The following is a 16,469-nucleotide window of genomic DNA, read 5'->3' as shown; positions in this document are numbered from 1 at the left end:
CCCCCGAACTGGCGGTTCTGGCTATGCTTCAGTTTCAATTCGTTGCCGGCTCGGAAGCCTCTACTCCGGCATAGAGAAGGTTCTTGATCCTCTTGTCTTTCTCCGTAGACTCATCTCTAGAATCAACAAGTTTTAAGTTTTTTCTTGCCTCGTGCTCTCGTCATGGACCTCCCTCGGGACCAGATTATGACTGCATACGACCATGGTTCATGCTGTACTTCGTGGTGAGACGATGGCGGCAGGAGCAGCCACGAGCCGGGAGAACAGCTACAGGCTCGTAGTGGTCCGGTTGGCTACTGGCTAGGCTTGCGCTGGGCTGAATAAGTAGCTGGTGTTAGAAAGTATTGTACTTTGGGTATACGGTATTGTATAAACCGTACTCACCCGTAGATAGGGCTAGATCGTGTGTGTGTTTGTTGTAATCTGATAGTTAGGTTGTTAGGGTTTATCCTCAGATCTTGTATAGGTTTTCTTGAGGATCAATCCATAACCTAACTACCGCACCTTGTATCTTATCCGTGGCTATATGAACACGTACGCGTCCCTGCCCAAAGGCATACGCTTCCACGCAAACTTTCATGGTATTCAGAGCCTAATTCCTCTACCGCATCCAACCTAGTAGTCATGGCTAGCTCCAGCACCGCCGCCGCCGCCCCATACGCCCTCATCCCCATTGCTGACAAGCTTCACCGCGGCAACTATCTCGTTTGGCGCGCGCAGGCCTTAGCCACCATCCACGGAGCCCAACTGATCGACCACCTCAACCCCGATCATCCGTTCCCGGAGGCCAAGCTTGCTGACAAGGACGGCAAGCCCACCGATGTGCCAAATCCGGCGCATCACATCGCTGTGGCGCAAGACTCCCAGGTGCTGAGTTTTATCTTCAATTCAATCTCTGCTCCTGTGATGATCCAAGTCGCCCACTGCACCAAGGCCGCCGCGGCATGGACCGCGATCAGGGAGATGTTTCTCGCCCAAGCGCAGGCCAACATCGTCAACACGCGGATCGCCCTCTCCACCACCAAAAAGGGCACCGCGACCATCGCTGAATACATCGGGCGCATGAAGGCGCTAGACGGCGAGATGGCTTCAGCAGGGAAGCCGCTCGACGATGATGACATGGTCTCCTACATCCTCGCTGGACTCGACTTCGACTACATCTCGTTCGTCTCGTCCATCTGCGCTGCAAGAACCGAGCCCATCAAGGTAGCTGAACTTTATTCCCAGCTGATCGGTTTTGAAAAGCGTCTTGCCATGTTTGAAGGAGGAAACCAGTCCTCTCAGTCCTCGGCCAACGCCGTGTCCCGTGGCCGTGGTGGTTACGGTCACGGAGGCGGCCGTGGCAATGGTGGTCGTGGAAACGGAGGAGGTGGCCGCGAAATGGAGGCCGTGGCAACGGCAATGGAGGAGGCAACGATCTTCCTGAGGTCGTCTGCCAGATCTGCAAGAAACCAAACCACACCGCCGTCGAGTGCTACCAACGCTTTGACATCTCCTTCGCCAAGAACGAAAAGAGTGCAGGATCAGCCACCAACTCGTCCTATGGAGTGGACGCAAACTGGTACCTTGACACGGGGGCCACAGATCACATCACCAGCGAGCTCGACAAGCTGACCGTCCGCAACAAGTACCACGGCAACGAGCAAGTCCACACCGCAAACGGAGAAGGTATGGAAATTAGTCATATTGGTCAATCCACTGTTCGAACCCCTACTCGTGATCTTCATCTCAGAAATATATTGCATGTACCCGATGCCACAAAAAATCTTATTTCAGCTCATCGTTTATCCACTGACAACAATACCTTTCTTGAAGTTCACCCACGTTTCTTTTTCGTTAAGGAACAGGGAACGAGGAAAACCCTCCTCCACGGAAGGTGTAGACATGGTCTCTACCCCCTATCATCGGCTCCGTTGAGTTCAAGCAAACAGGCGTTTGGTGTCAATAAAGTGTCCATGGACAGGTGGCATAGTCGGCTAGGGCATCCTTCATCCACTATCGTTCGTCATGTCCTTAGCCACAACAATATTCCTTTTTCTAATAGTGAGTTGAATAAAGAGGGTGTTTGCGATGCTTGCCAATTGGGCAAGAGTCATCAACTCCCCTACCCAAATTCGTTCAGTGTATCTAAAGCTCCTTTAGAGCAAATTTTCTTCGATGTATGGGGGCCTGCCCGTGATTCTATCAATAGAAACAACTACTATGTATCTTTTATTGACGATTATAGAAAATTCACATGGATCTATCTTCTCAAGCACAGATCTGAAGTTTTTTAAGATCTTCCATGAATTTCAAGCATTAGTTGAAAGATTGTTCAATAGAAAAATTATCACCATGCAAACAGACTGGGGAGGCGAATATGAATGCCTAAACACTTTTTTTCGCCAACTAGGAATTACCCACCATGTCTCCTGTCCACATGCTCATCAGCAGAATGGATTAGCCGAAAGAAAACATCGCCACATTGTAGACGTGGGACTTTCCCTTTGCCCCTCAAATTCTGGGATGAGGCATTTCTCTCTGCCACATATCTAATAAATCGCACACCCAGCAAGGTGATCAATTATGAAACTCCCCTGGACTGTTTATTTCATGAACAGCCAAACTATCATTCGCTTAGAGTCTTTGGATGTGCTTGTTGGCCAGATCTCCGTCCATATAATTCTAGAAAATTAGAATTTAGATCCAAACAATGTGTTTTCCTCGGATACAGTAACCTTCACAAAGGCTTCAAGTGCCTTGATGTTGCTGCCGGCCGAGTCTATATATCTCGTGATGTTATCTTTGATGAGACGGTTTTTCCGTTCAAAGCACTCAATCCAAATGCAGGCACCCCTCTTCGCTCTGAAGTTTTGTTGCTTCCTGAAACTACTCCCTCCGAGCCTATTGATCATGGGGAAGAACGTGTATTTGATCAACATGCTAAATTTCCTACTAATCCTGGTGAAAATCCAGCTCGCACGTATCATTTTATGTAGCCAGAACAAGACAAAAATGGCGCGGAGTACGAAGCAGATCCAGGTGCTGTCAGCGCCGACCCCGAGGCTAATCCTGGCGCTGATTCTGGCGCAGGCGGTGCAGGTGCAGGCAGCCAGGCGAATCTGCCTCGGGTCAGCGCACTCCACCCAGAGAACGACGCGTGGGTGCGTCGGGCGCTGGTTTCCCAGGTGGGCCAACCGCTGGACCAGCCGACCGGCTCCTTGCGTCGCACGCCGCCTCTCGATCGCAGCCAGGTGGCCCAACTTGTCGCGGGAGCATCGGATGGCGCAGAAGCAAGACAGGATGGCGGGTCCCCTGCTGCGGGCGGCGGGATCGATATGGGATCTCGCGCCGCTGACGACAGGATCGAAGTGGGATCTCGTGCGGCTGTGTCTTCTTCTGCCGGATCCTCTGCGCTGGATCCTCATACAGCTCCTGATGTGCCAACTCGGAGAACACGATCCCAGCATGGTATTGTAAAACCGCAAGTTTATACAGATGGTACGGTCAGGTATGACAAGCTTAAGGTTCGGTTTGGGGGTTTAACGACCACTGGTGAACCAAGTAGTCTACATGAAGCTTTAAATGATACTAAGTGGAAAATGGCTATGAATGAAAAATGTTATCTAGTCCCACCAACACAAAAGAAAAATGTTATTGATTGCAAGTGGGTTTACCGTATTAAGAGGAAGGCAGATGGCCAAGTTGATAGGTATAAGGCAAGGCTAGTAGCAAAGGGGTTTAAACAGAGATATGGTATAGATTATGAAGATACCTTTAGTCCCGTTGTGAAAGCAGCTACTATCAGACTTGTTCTTTCTGTTGCAGTATCAAGAAACTGGAGTTTGAGGCAATTGGATGTTCAGAACGCGTTCCTCCATGGCGTTCTAGAGGAAGAGGTCTATATGAGGCAACCACCTGATTATGAGGTAAAAGGCAAGGAAAATTATCTTTGCAAGCTTGATAAGGCCCTATATGGATTAAAACAAGCACATAGGGCTTGGTACTCCAAGTCAAGTGAAAAACTTCAGACACTTGGTTTCAAATCATCCAAAGGAGATACTTCCATGTTCTTTTATAGGAGAGGAAATATCACTATTTTTATGTTGGTCTATGTTGATGATATCATTGTCGCTAGCTCACCACAAGATGCAACTGTAGCGCTGTTGGTAGATCTTAAGAAGGATTTTGCCTTGAAAGATTTAGGTGATCTACACTACTTGGGAATTGAAGTCAGAAAAGTAAAAGATGGAATACTTCTCACCCAAGAAAAATATGTTTTGGACATGCTTAAGCGTGCAGGAATGGTAAATTGCAAGATTTCAAACATGCCTCTCTCTACATCAGAAAAATTGTCAAGAGAAGAAGGAGAACCATTGGGGGCCGAAGAGTCAACCAAATATAGGAGTATGGTAGGTGCTTTGCAGTACTTAACACTGACAAGACCTGACATTTGTTTTCCTGTCAACAAGGTATGTCAGTACTTGCATTCTCCTACTTCTCCGCATATGACATCAGTTAAGAGAATTTTGAGATATCTTAGAGGTACTATGCGTATAGGTCTAAAATTTACAAAGTCATCCTCCAATATTGTTAGTGCATATTCTGATACTGACTGGGCAGGATGCCCAGATGACAGAAGGTCAACAAGAGGTTTTTGTGTGTTTTTTGGTCCTAACTTGATTTCTTGGAGTGCATGTAAGCAAGCTACTGTCTCCAGGTCTAGTATAGAGGCTGAGTACAAATCTTTAGCTAATGCTACTGCTGAGATTATTTGGGTTCAAGCTCTGCCACGTGAACTTGGAGTTATGCATTCACCTGTTGCACGCCTATGGTGTGATAACATTGGTGCTACATATTTATCAGCAAATCCAGTATTTCATGCAAGGATAAAACACATAGAAGTTGACTATCATTTTGTTCGAGAGAGAGTAGCTAGCAAACTGCTGGACATTCGTTTTATTCCCACAGGGGATCAAGTTGCAGATGGTTTCACCAAAGCCTTATCATGGCGGAAGTTAGAAGATTTTAAAACCAATCTCAACTTAGTGAAGTTGTGATTGAGGGGGCGTGTTAGAAAGTATTGTACTTTGGATATACGGTATTGAATAAACCGTACTCACCCGTAGATAGGGCTAGATCGTGTGCGTCTGTTTGTTGTAATCTGGTAGTTAGGTTGTTAGGGTTTATCCTCAGATCTTGTATATGTTTTTGTAGGATCAATCCATAACCTAACTATCGCATCCATAACCTAACTATCGCATCTTGTATCTTATTCCTGGCTATATAAACACGTACGCGTGCCTGCCCAAAGGTATACGCTTCCACGCAAACTTTCATCTGGGTGGCCGCTGTCGGGTTGGACGCCGCAGCCATGGAGAAAAGCAGCATATGGGTGACGCCTTGAGGACTGCTCGACGGACAGGACATGGCCGATGGCCTGTGCGCCGCGACGTTGTGGAGGAGTGAGGACGGAGCCGTGCACAGATCACCGGCTACCTTGCTCGCTCCCGTGGCCCTGCCTCCCCCATCGACCTCTCTTGCATCTCGTCGGGCAGGTGGCGTAACCTCCATCCACCACCTGTGGGCGTGTGGGCCGCAACCAGCACAGCTGGCGTCGAGGAGGCGCTCCATCATATCGCAGCCAAGAAGGACCTAGACAACGTCTGCTGCTCTGGGTCCATAGATCACACCCTCGCCTCGCCTCCTCTCTCCCAAGCAGATTTATGAGGGAGTTGGAAATTAAGGCAGCTAGAGATACGGAGTTAGAATCCAACTCAGGTCCGCTTCATCTGGAGAAAAAACTGCATGCGAAAGAAGAAAAAAACCTAGTATACGACAGGATTACGTGACAGCATTACATGCGAAATCAAGAAATAAAACCAGAAAATGTAAGAGTGTAAACCATATGAAAATAGGAAACGCCTCTTGCAGACTAGCTTATTAACTGGTTTGGTGCTACTTATAGCCAAAGGGTGAGCCAAGTTCACACTTGACGATGAACCTAGTATAGTTCACCATAGTATTCTACACATGTGTGTATGGACGTCACACCCCGGACGTAACTACGGGGTCTGGTCCTAACTCTACCCCATGCTATGATGTAACCATATATTTAAAGCTTTAGCAACATAAAAAATATTTAACACCCTTAAAAAATTGGCATATACGATTTCATTCTTTTATGCCCTATCTAAAAATGAGAAAATGTGATACTACAATAGACAAAGATGGAAAGTAAAATCCTAATAGATAGATTAAAACCAGATCTAGTGATGTGGCGTCAAGATCCAAGTTAGAGTTCCTGGAGCCAACCTCAAACTCTTTGAAGTCGACATCTTCATAATCCATCTCAAGCCCGACCCCAAGCACGTCAAGCATTGCAAAGTGCCGACCCCCGCCAGCGCCGTACCGGGCCTTCTTCTTCTCGGCCACGGCTTTAGCTTCGTCACCCTCAATGTCACCGCGGGCATGTTGAGATCCCGCCACCGCACATGGCCGCTAGTACCTCGTAGTAGTCACTAGGGGAAGGACGAGCCTCACCAAAATTGGTAAATGGGTAGGGTTTTTAATGACACATGGGAGCGAATGTGTAGGTTGGCACATGGGGGCGAGGACAATCCCATATATACACGGTGGTCGCAAAAACGGCGACGCCTAGGCAAGGGGGCGTGTGGTAGGGCCCACAAACTAGTGATGGGCTACACGATAGGCGGAAGGAAAGAGGTGGTTCCAGAAGCAAGTGTTTCAATTCAGGGAATCTTGCCCGTTGGCCCCTTGAAAGAGGGGGTATTTCTAGTATTGCCCTTAAAATTGAATGCATGGACCACTGACTTTCTTTCTTCGGTACCAAGCATTTTTCTTGCTCAAGATTGTGCGACACCCCTGCCTTGTAAAAAAGTAAGAACATGATATACCCTCATCAAAATGCTACCCTATGCTACCATTCGTAATCAAGATCAGACAAAAGCACTGGATGTTTAATGATTTCACCTCATGTCTCCCCAAGGATTGGATTCACACTACCGTAGCACATATTTCTGTCACTGGTGTTCAGATTAGCGCTTCATTCTTCCTTGCTCCTAACCTCCTCGTAGCTCGAACTCCATGATCATGGGTACCTGGATGGTCGAAGAATTATGAAGTGTTAAAGAATCTTCACGTAATAGAAAAAAAGTACCATTAAAAAATGTATGTGACACTTAGAAAATCTATTCATGATTTAAAAAAAGTGTGTTCATCATATTTTAAACCGAATAAAACCAGGAAAAGTAAGAGTGTAAACCATGTGAAAATAGGAAACGCCTCTTGCAGACAAGCTTATTAACTGGTTCGGTGCTACCTATAGCCAAGGGGGAGCCAAGTTCACATTTGGCGATGGACCTAGTATAGTTCACCATAGTATGCTACAAATGTGTGTATGGACGTGACATCCCGGACACAACTACGGGGTCTGGTCCTAGCTCCACCCAACCATATATTTAAAGCTTTAACAACATAAGAAAATATTTAACCCCCTTAAAAATAGCCATATGCTATTTCAAAATTTTATGCCCTACCCAAAAATGAGAAAATGTGATACAATAATAGACAAGGATGGAAAGTATGATCCTTAGAGCATCTCCAACAGCCGCGCCAAAAGGCGCGCGCGGTAAACCGAGTTTTCTACGCGTGCGGGACGTTTCGGCGCGCTCCAGCGGCGGCGGGAAAGTCGCGCGCACGGGAACAATTTGCGCGCGCGCGGGAAAAGGCGGCAAGTCGCGCGCTTTTTTTGGCGCACCGCTTCCGGCGCGCCTATAAAATGCGGCGCTCGCCACACGCCTATTCCACACGCTTCTCTTCCTCTTCCGCTGCCACGCGCGCCTCCACCGCTTCCTCGGTTGCTTCCGCTGCCACGCGCGCCACCGCTCCAGCGCCCCGCCACCATGCCGCCGAGGAGCGTCGGGCTACCGCGGCGTCCGCCAGCGCCCCAACGGCGGGTTCTACTCCGAGATATGGTCCGGCCAACTCCGGCTCGGCCTCGACACCTTCGAGACGGCGCACGAGCGGTTGGACAGGCGTCGGCGGAAGGCCCTGGCGCTATCCCAGTGTGAAGTCATTGAGAATGGTGGTGAGACGATCTTTGCGTCTGATGATGATTGCTGGGAAGACATGTGGCTCGATACCTCGGATCAGACCAGCGAGGATGGCGATGACGATGACGACGACGACGACTGGGAGTAGGCTGTAGTTGCACTATCTAGTAGTTTTTATCTATGTCCTTGCGCTATCTAAAATAGTTTTTATCTATCTATGCTATGGAACTATGTAAAATATCTATGTATCATTTTTTCTATCTATGAATTTTATTAAAAAAGATGTACGCATTGTTTAGCACGCGCTGCATTTTAGCGCGGCGGCTGTTGGAGATGCTCTTATATATGGATTAAAACCAGAACTAGGGATGTGGCATTGACACCTTTCAAGAGCGACGTCTTGACAATGGTGAATGGCTTGATCTTGACGAGCTCGTCGTCATCGTCCTTCTTCCCCATCCCGCCACGCCCGAGATCCAAGTCAGAGTCCCTAGAGGTGTCGATACCTGTGGAGAAGGACTCCTAGACGGTGGAGAATGGCTTGATCTCGACGCCCGAAATCTAAAGTCAGAATGCCTGGAGCCAACCTGAAACTCTTCAAAGTGCACATCTTCGTACTCCATCTCAAGTCCGACCCCAAGCCTGTCAAGCCTTGCAAAGCGCCGACCCCCGCAAGCGCTTCGCCAGGCCTTCTTCTTCTCGCCCACAGCTTTAGCTTTTTCACCCTCCGTGTCACCGCGGGCATGTTGAGATCCCGCCACTGCACATGACTGCTAGTACCTCGTTGTAGTCACTAGGGGAAGGAGCCTTGCCTAAATTGGTAAATGGGTAGAGTTTTTAATGACACATGGAACCGAATGTGTAGGTTGGCACATGGGGGCGAGGACAGTCCCATTTATACAAAATGGTCGCAAAAACAGAGACCCCTAGATAAGGGGGCGTGTGATAGGGCCCACACACCAGTGAGTGGCTACACGACAGGCGGAAGGAATGAGGTGGTTCCAGAAGCAAGTGTTTCAATTAAGTGAATCTTGCATGTTGGCCCCTTGAAAGAAGGGGTATTTGTAGTATTGCCCTTGAAATGGAATGCATGGACCATAGACTTTCTTTCTTTGGTACCAAGCACTTTTTTATAGTGTGCTCATGATCTAACCATGTATATAGAGATTCTTAACACTTTTATATAATAACATGGCAACATTACTTCATGACTTTGTGTCTTACTTGGCACCGAGAAGAAATAATCTGAGAGTGGTTTTGTTTTTTTTGAGATGATGGGACTGGCCCATGCATGAACGAAGTAGTAGCTCCGGGGCAAACCATAGAATTTGCATACAAAATCTACACATGAGTTTTTTGTACTCAAATAGCATAAAAATTGTGTAAACCATATATAGATAATTTGAAAAATATCCAAGAATATTCAATATATTATGTCATTACAACCTTGCACTACTAGGAAAAGGGCTACTAATGCCGCACTGGTTTTGCCTACTAATGGCGCATTACCAGTGCGCCATTAGTAGCACGCCACTAGTATATCTTACTAATGGCGCACCACGTATACTAATGGCGCACCAACCAGTGCGCCATTAGTATGTAACAGCATGCGCCATTAGTGTGCCTCCCGGGGGACCATACGTAAGCATGGCTTTGTCATACTAATGGCGCATTCTCTGTTGATGCGCCATTAGTATCCTTTGGCATACTAATGGCACACCTGGTGGTGATGCGCCATTAGTATGAATATTTGGTTTTTTTTCCTTGTCTGATTTTTGCGCAGGTTACAAAATATATTATTAGACAGAATATAAAATATATTATTAGACAGAATATAGACAGCAGCACACAGCAACATCAGATTCATCGAATACAATAGAAGATTAGTCTCCGAATACAATTCATCATATTAGTCTCCGAATTCAAAAGACCGAACAAAGATAAAACATTACAAGTCTCAAGACCGCGAGTATCGAGTTTGTCGGAAGTAATACTAATCCTAACAAGTCCTACTAATCATCATCATACAACTTCTACTCGTTATTCATAACAAGTCATACGATCATCATCTTGATAGTCTTCGAACCAACCCTACTTAATTGTTCATCAGCACATGATCATCAGTATTAGGCAGGACCTAAATACCCTATTTAAGCTAAAATAGCATAAAACAATATAGACCCTGACTCTCCATTATGGAGAATGGAGAACATCCTGTCTCCAATTCTTGCGCTTCGCTTCCTTTTGCTTCCAAGAAGCTCCTTACGACTGTCCATACATTTTTTCCATCCTTTGATTTTCATGTCTCCACTTCTTTTAGAAATCTCGTATGGACAGTTGAGATTCGTAGGACGACCTGGCTGTATGTTCAAAACATTAACACTACCTTTCAGATACATCATATGAGGCACACAATTCTCTGGGATTATCTGTTGAAAAACATAGTAATAACTTCATAGTTAGCAATGATGTACTAGTTTTAGAAGTATGCAAAAGATGCACGGATGTCGTAATAGTAAAAATCTTACCAGGGTATCTCCATGGTAGTTACCGTAGTTGAACACATGCACTAGTGGCACGTATTTACCATAATGTTGAGGAGTTTGTTTGTGGATAATGTAATTTTCAATGTCAGTACAAAATCCGACCAGATGATTTTTCTCCTTGTAAGTTGTTAATTCGGAGCCATCGGTGTAGTGGGTTTTGTCTACCATCTCCCGCACATTCTTTGAACAATAAAAATAAGCTGTCAATGGAAATAAGCTGTCAACTATTTTGAAATAAACAATATAAATTAGCTAATAACTATGTTTGAGAAACTCACATAGCGGTAGAACTGGAGGCGTATCAACAAGGACCCAAATGTCCATATTGTCTTGGTTGATGTCAGGATTACCAAGATCCATGGTGATAAGCATACCCTCATCAAAACCATACATCTTGCAAAATGCTTCCCAATTTTTGCAACCAAAATGGGTTACGCTCTCAGAATTATATAGATTTACTTCAAAGTCCACATCGTGATGAGTCCTTAGGTGAATTTTCTTTGTTTCAGAAATTTCATGGTCTTCAAAATCCATCCTCTCCAAGACATAGCGTCTTGCATGGCATGGGATAAGCTATACTCGAATTGTAAAAGATGAAAATTACACGTTGAAATAGTTGAAGTCATGCTTAATTATGAAAATAACACTTGTCGTCGTTGTGTACCGTTTCAACTTCGAAGGTCTCCTCGAGCTTAATGCTGAAGCGCCGATCATCGTCCAGGTGAGGCATGTCGCACAGACCTCGATTGTCGTGGCACCAGTCGCACTCCGCCGGGAGACTTTCGTCGTCCGATGATGATGACGACATATCCTGGGACAGCTCCCAGAATTGCTTGCCGCCCGAACCACCGGCCTCATCGTTGTGGGCCATGTTTCGCTCTAAATAGGAAAAAAGTTTGGTCAAAAAGTTGGTTATTGTCAAGGAACAAGATCATGGTCTCATCATTTAGGGTTTGTCGACACCGAGGCACCCTAAAAGCCTAAGCTTTCATCATTTAGGGTTTGTCGACGCCGAGGCACCCTAAAAGCCTAAGCGTACATCATTTAGGTTCTCATCGACACCGAGGCATCCGGGGCAGCCAAGTTAAGTTTTCATCATTTAGGGTTTATCGATGCCGAGGCACCCTAGGTTGGGCCTAATCACTTGGCACTAATCACTTGGCTCTATTGCCACCTATGGTTTAATGCAGCAAGAATGGCGGGGCAGTTGATCCTACTTAACTAAGTACTAAGATACCCCGGCCCATGCATTAGTCGCAAGTACCCCATATGTCCTATTTTTAGCAAAGTCATGCTAAAATTCACGGAAAATTTCAGCATGACCTTTGCTGAAAATAGGACATATGGAGTACCCGAATTTGCCGGAACGGAAGTTAATCGACATTCCGGCAAACTCAAGGGCCTCTCGGGGTACCTGCAAATTCATCACGACACAATGGTCGGAGACAAAACCCAGCCACAGACCATATGGTCCTCTGCTTTCATATGGACAAAAATCAGCTCAACTTATGTGAGCTTCCATTCCAGATATAATATGTCTCCCAACAAAAAATCATCAATAGTTTAGCAAGTCTGTACAAACACAGAAAGAATGACAAATGTATTTTACAGATCATGGCATTGTTTTTACTATATGCACCATGGCAAATTTCTTTTCTTTTTGCAACATGGCAAATTTCTTTTGCACCGGGCCATGGCAAATATAGTCTATGCATCATGAAAATTATAGTGTATGGATCATGGCATTTTTTATTCTACATTTTTATTCTATTGATCATGCCAGGAAATTATAGTCTATGCATTTTTTTAATCTCTGGATCATGATCTAACAAAATTGCCATCTCCCATGGCAAATATAGCCTATGCATCATGGAATTTATACTGTATGGATCATGGCATTTTTTTGTCTATAGGATTATTGTTTGTGTGCATACATGCAGAGTATCAGCTCAGAGGTCTCTGTTTAACAGTGATAAGTCAACGACAAGGAACATCAAGCTTATAATAAAATCTCTTAGAACCTTATGAGAGTATGTACATATACAGATTTTGTTTACTAGCTTGGCACATGTCAAGTCTCACTTGCAGGTGCACATTTTTTTCTTTCAAAGCACACCTCTTTGTTTCAGCTATCTATATATCTTGTTCTATGTTGCATTTTTAATTCCTGATGTTAACAAGAGTGTTTGTCAAAAGGAAAAACAAAGTTCATGGCAGTGTAGCTAGCTTCTCATGCATCCCTCTTATCATCTAGCTAGCTAACACTTGAATCCATGATGCTTCCAGACTTGAGCATTGAGAGTTTCAGACTAGAACTCACCTCGATGGACGCGGTCGCAGACGAGGTCGTAGACGGCGGCGGAGCAGAGACAAGGTCACAGACACGGTCGTGGTGCTCCAGTGGACGCGGCTGCATCAATCGTTTGAATTGGCATTCAATCAAACACCTCACAGGCAAGAACAGAAGGTGGAGACAGAGAAGAGAGGGGATCGAGCAGAGAGGGAGAGGGCAAGGAGGGAGGAGCAGAGAGGGGAGTCTAGGGGGAGGGAGCTTACGGGCGGAGGAGGACGGGCGGAGGAGGAGGGGGCTTACGGGCGGCGGCGAGACGGTTGCGGGTCGGCGGCGGTCGTTGTCCTGCACCCCGTGCGGTCGGCGGCGGCGGGATGGTTGGGGGCCGCGGCGGCTTGCTGTCGGTTGGGCGGCGGAGGAGCTGCAGTGGTGGGGGCGCGGCGCGGGGGCGGCGGCGCACGTAGGGGCGGCGGCGTCGTGGGTCATTGGGGCAGCGGCGCGCAGGGGCTGAGAGATGTGAGATGGGATCGGCCGGGGATTGGGGCCGAGATTTTAGTCGGGGTGGTATAGCAATGGCGCACCGTAAGTTTTTTTTTCTGATAGCAATGGCGCACCCTCCTCTGGTGCGCCATTAGTAACTTTTTTTTCTGACAGCAATGGCGCACCCTCCTCTGGTGCGCCATTAGTAACATTTTTTTTCATTATTTCTTGTTGCATCTAATAATTTGTTTTTATCAAATTTGTTATTTTCATGAGGACTAGAACAGAAGATATCATCAAATATCATCAATTTTTTTTGAAAATATCATCAAATTTGTTTTTTATTTTTAATTGAAAATATCATCAAATTTGTTATTTGAAGATATCATCAAATTTCTTATTTGAAAATATCATCAAATTTGTTATTTAAAAATATCTTCAAAAAGTGGGGGAGGGTGCGGGTGTCGGCGGCGGCGGTGGAGCGGGCCGGGGGAAGGTGCGGGGTGTCGGCGGCGGTGGTGGAGCGGGGGAGGGTGCGGTGGGTCGTCGGCGGCGGTGGAGCGGGGGAGGGTGCGGTGGGTCGTCGCGGCGGTGGAGCGGGGGGGGGGGGGGTGCGGGGGGTGCTCGGCGGCGAGGGGGATAGCTATCGAGAGGGAGGGAGATCGAGATCGAGTATCCCCATGAATATTCAATATTTTTTCATATTGAATACAATCGATCTTCTGTAGGCCCGAGAAATATTTTTTCATATTGAATACAAAAATATTCATGATATCAAAAAGTGCCCGAGAAATGAAGGCTACAATTTAAATACAATCGATCTTAGCTAGCTATCTGTTCACAATCTTCTTGCCCTTCTTTTTCGCAAATGGAGTTCTTCTGTGGAACGGACGTCCTTTAGGTAGGGTGGTCCTGCTTCTTCTTGTGGTGTATGCTGCTACTTCATCGTCGTCGTCATGTTCGATCTTCGGGTCGCCGTACTTGTCGAAGTCTTGCTCATTGGCTACTCCATCCATTCTGATGATCTTCCTTTTGCCTCTCCTCACGACAACACGACTAGGCTTTGACGGATCGGTAATGAAGAAGCATTGGTCCACTTGTGAAGCCAGTACCCATGGCTCATTTTTCGCGGTGACGTTTGCGCCCGCGGTCTTGGATTTGGCTTCGGGTATAACCATGGTGGTGAAATACCGGTCTTCTTTTAGGACGCTCTTGGCCCATCTGACACGGAACATCGGGACCTTCTCTCCAGCGTAGCTCAGCTCCCAGATCTCCTCGATCCTTCCGTAGTATCTGTCCTTGTCGTTACCGGTGTAGGATTCCATCGTTACCCCGGAGTTCTGATAACCATCGCTCTTCATGTCCTTGTCCTCGGTGTAGAATGTGTAGCCGTTGATATCGTACGCCTCATAGGTCATCAGGTTGTGCTCGGCGCCCTGTGACAAGGCGAATATGAGTTGTTCTTCCGCGGAAGAATCCTCATGTAAAGGGTACGACAGAAGCTTCTGCTTGAACCAACGCGTGAAACATGAGTTGTGCTCTTTGAGTATATCTCCGTCCGTCCTCTGTTGGCCTCGGTCATTGTACGTCTTCTCAATAAAGGTTTTGTGCTCTACCACCCAAGGATCGACCACATCTATGTGTTGTAGCGCGACTAGGTTTGCTCTTTCAAAGTCGGCGAGTCGACCCTCGAAGTCGACATGCATTTCGCGGCGACCCTCACGGTGACCCCATCCAGCGAGCCTGCCGAGGTGCCTGTTGACGGGCAGACCAACGGGGTTCTCGATGCCTAGATAATTCGTGCAGTAGGAGATGCACTCTTCGGTCAGAAAGCCCCTGGCTATACTTCCCTCTGGACGTGACATGTTGCGAACGTATCCTTTAATGACACCATTCATCCTTTCGAACGGCATCATGCTGTGCAGGAACGTCGGCCCGAGTTGGATGATATCCTCCACGATATGGACCAGCAGATGCACCATAACGTCGAAGAATGCGGGCGGGAAGTACATCTCAAGCTCGCATAGTATCACCACGATCTCTTCCTGTAGCCTTCTGAGTTGCCTCACGCCAATCGACTTCCGAGAGATGACGTCGAAAAAGTTGCATAGGCCAAATAGCGTTTCACGGACGTGCGCGTCCATGATCCCACGGATTGCAACTGGAAGTATCTGCGTCATCAGCACGTGACAGTCGTGAGACTTCATTCCGCTGAACTTCTGCTTCGCTGGGTCTAGGTATCTGCTTATCTTCCCCGCGTAACCGTAAGGAAGTTTTACTCCTAGGAGGCAGGTGAAAAACTGCTCGATCTCCTCCTGACTTAGAGTGAAGCACGCGGGAGGGTAGTCATTTCCGGTCTTCTTGGCCTTTTTGCCTTTGCGACGACTTTCTGTGTCCTGCTTCGCCTCATCATCATCATCATCATCATCATCATCATCATCATTAGCGTGAAGCTCCTGCCTGATGCCCATTGATTTCAAGTCTGCCCTTGCTTTCGGCCCATCTTTGGTCCTCTCTGGCATGTTGAGCAGGGTACCAAGCAGACTCTCGCACACGTTCTTCGTGATATGCATGACATCAAGGCTGTGAGGCACACGGTGGATCTTCCAGTACGGCAAGTCCCAGAAAACAGACCTCGTTTTCCATACCTTCAGCAGCGGCTCTGGCGCCTTTCGCTTCTTTCCCGGCTCTGGCGCCTTTTGCTTCTTTCCCGGCAGTGGGCAGTCTTTCCAATTTTTCAACAGCTCGTCTATTTCCTCGCCGCTCCTCGTACACGGGCGTTTTCGGGGTTCGGTTTCACCATCGAACAGATCCTTGCGTTTCCTCCACGGGTCATCGTCGCGAAGCCACCTTCGATGTCCCATGAACACGGTTTTCGAAGACCCGGGATCTCTATCTAGCTGGCGATACGTTGTGTCATCCATGCACCTTACGCATCCAGAAAATCCGTGGACTACCTGCCCCGCGAGATATCCGTAACCGAGATAGTCGTGCACCGTCGTGAGCAGTGCGGCTCTCATAGGGAAATATTCTTTCTCTGCGGCGTCCCACGTATTGGCTGGCGTTTTCCACAGCGTGTCTAGCTCCTCCTTCAGCAGC

General features: G+C 47.1%; 1 pseudogene; it reads left to right on the top strand.

The window, feature by feature from the left end:
- The first annotated feature begins 1,101 nt into the window (after positions 1-1,101).
- Positions 1,102-1,243, top strand: LOC123038455 (uncharacterized; annotated as a pseudogene).
- The last annotated feature ends 15,226 nt before the right edge of the window (positions 1,244-16,469 follow it).

Source organism: Triticum aestivum, chromosome 2A (assembly GCF_018294505.1).
Source record: "Triticum aestivum cultivar Chinese Spring chromosome 2A, IWGSC CS RefSeq v2.1, whole genome shotgun sequence".
NCBI classification, from domain to species: domain Eukaryota; kingdom Viridiplantae; phylum Streptophyta; class Magnoliopsida; order Poales; family Poaceae; genus Triticum; species Triticum aestivum.
Note: the sequence above shows the minus strand (reverse complement) of the source record. Positions and strands in the feature narration are given on the sequence as shown.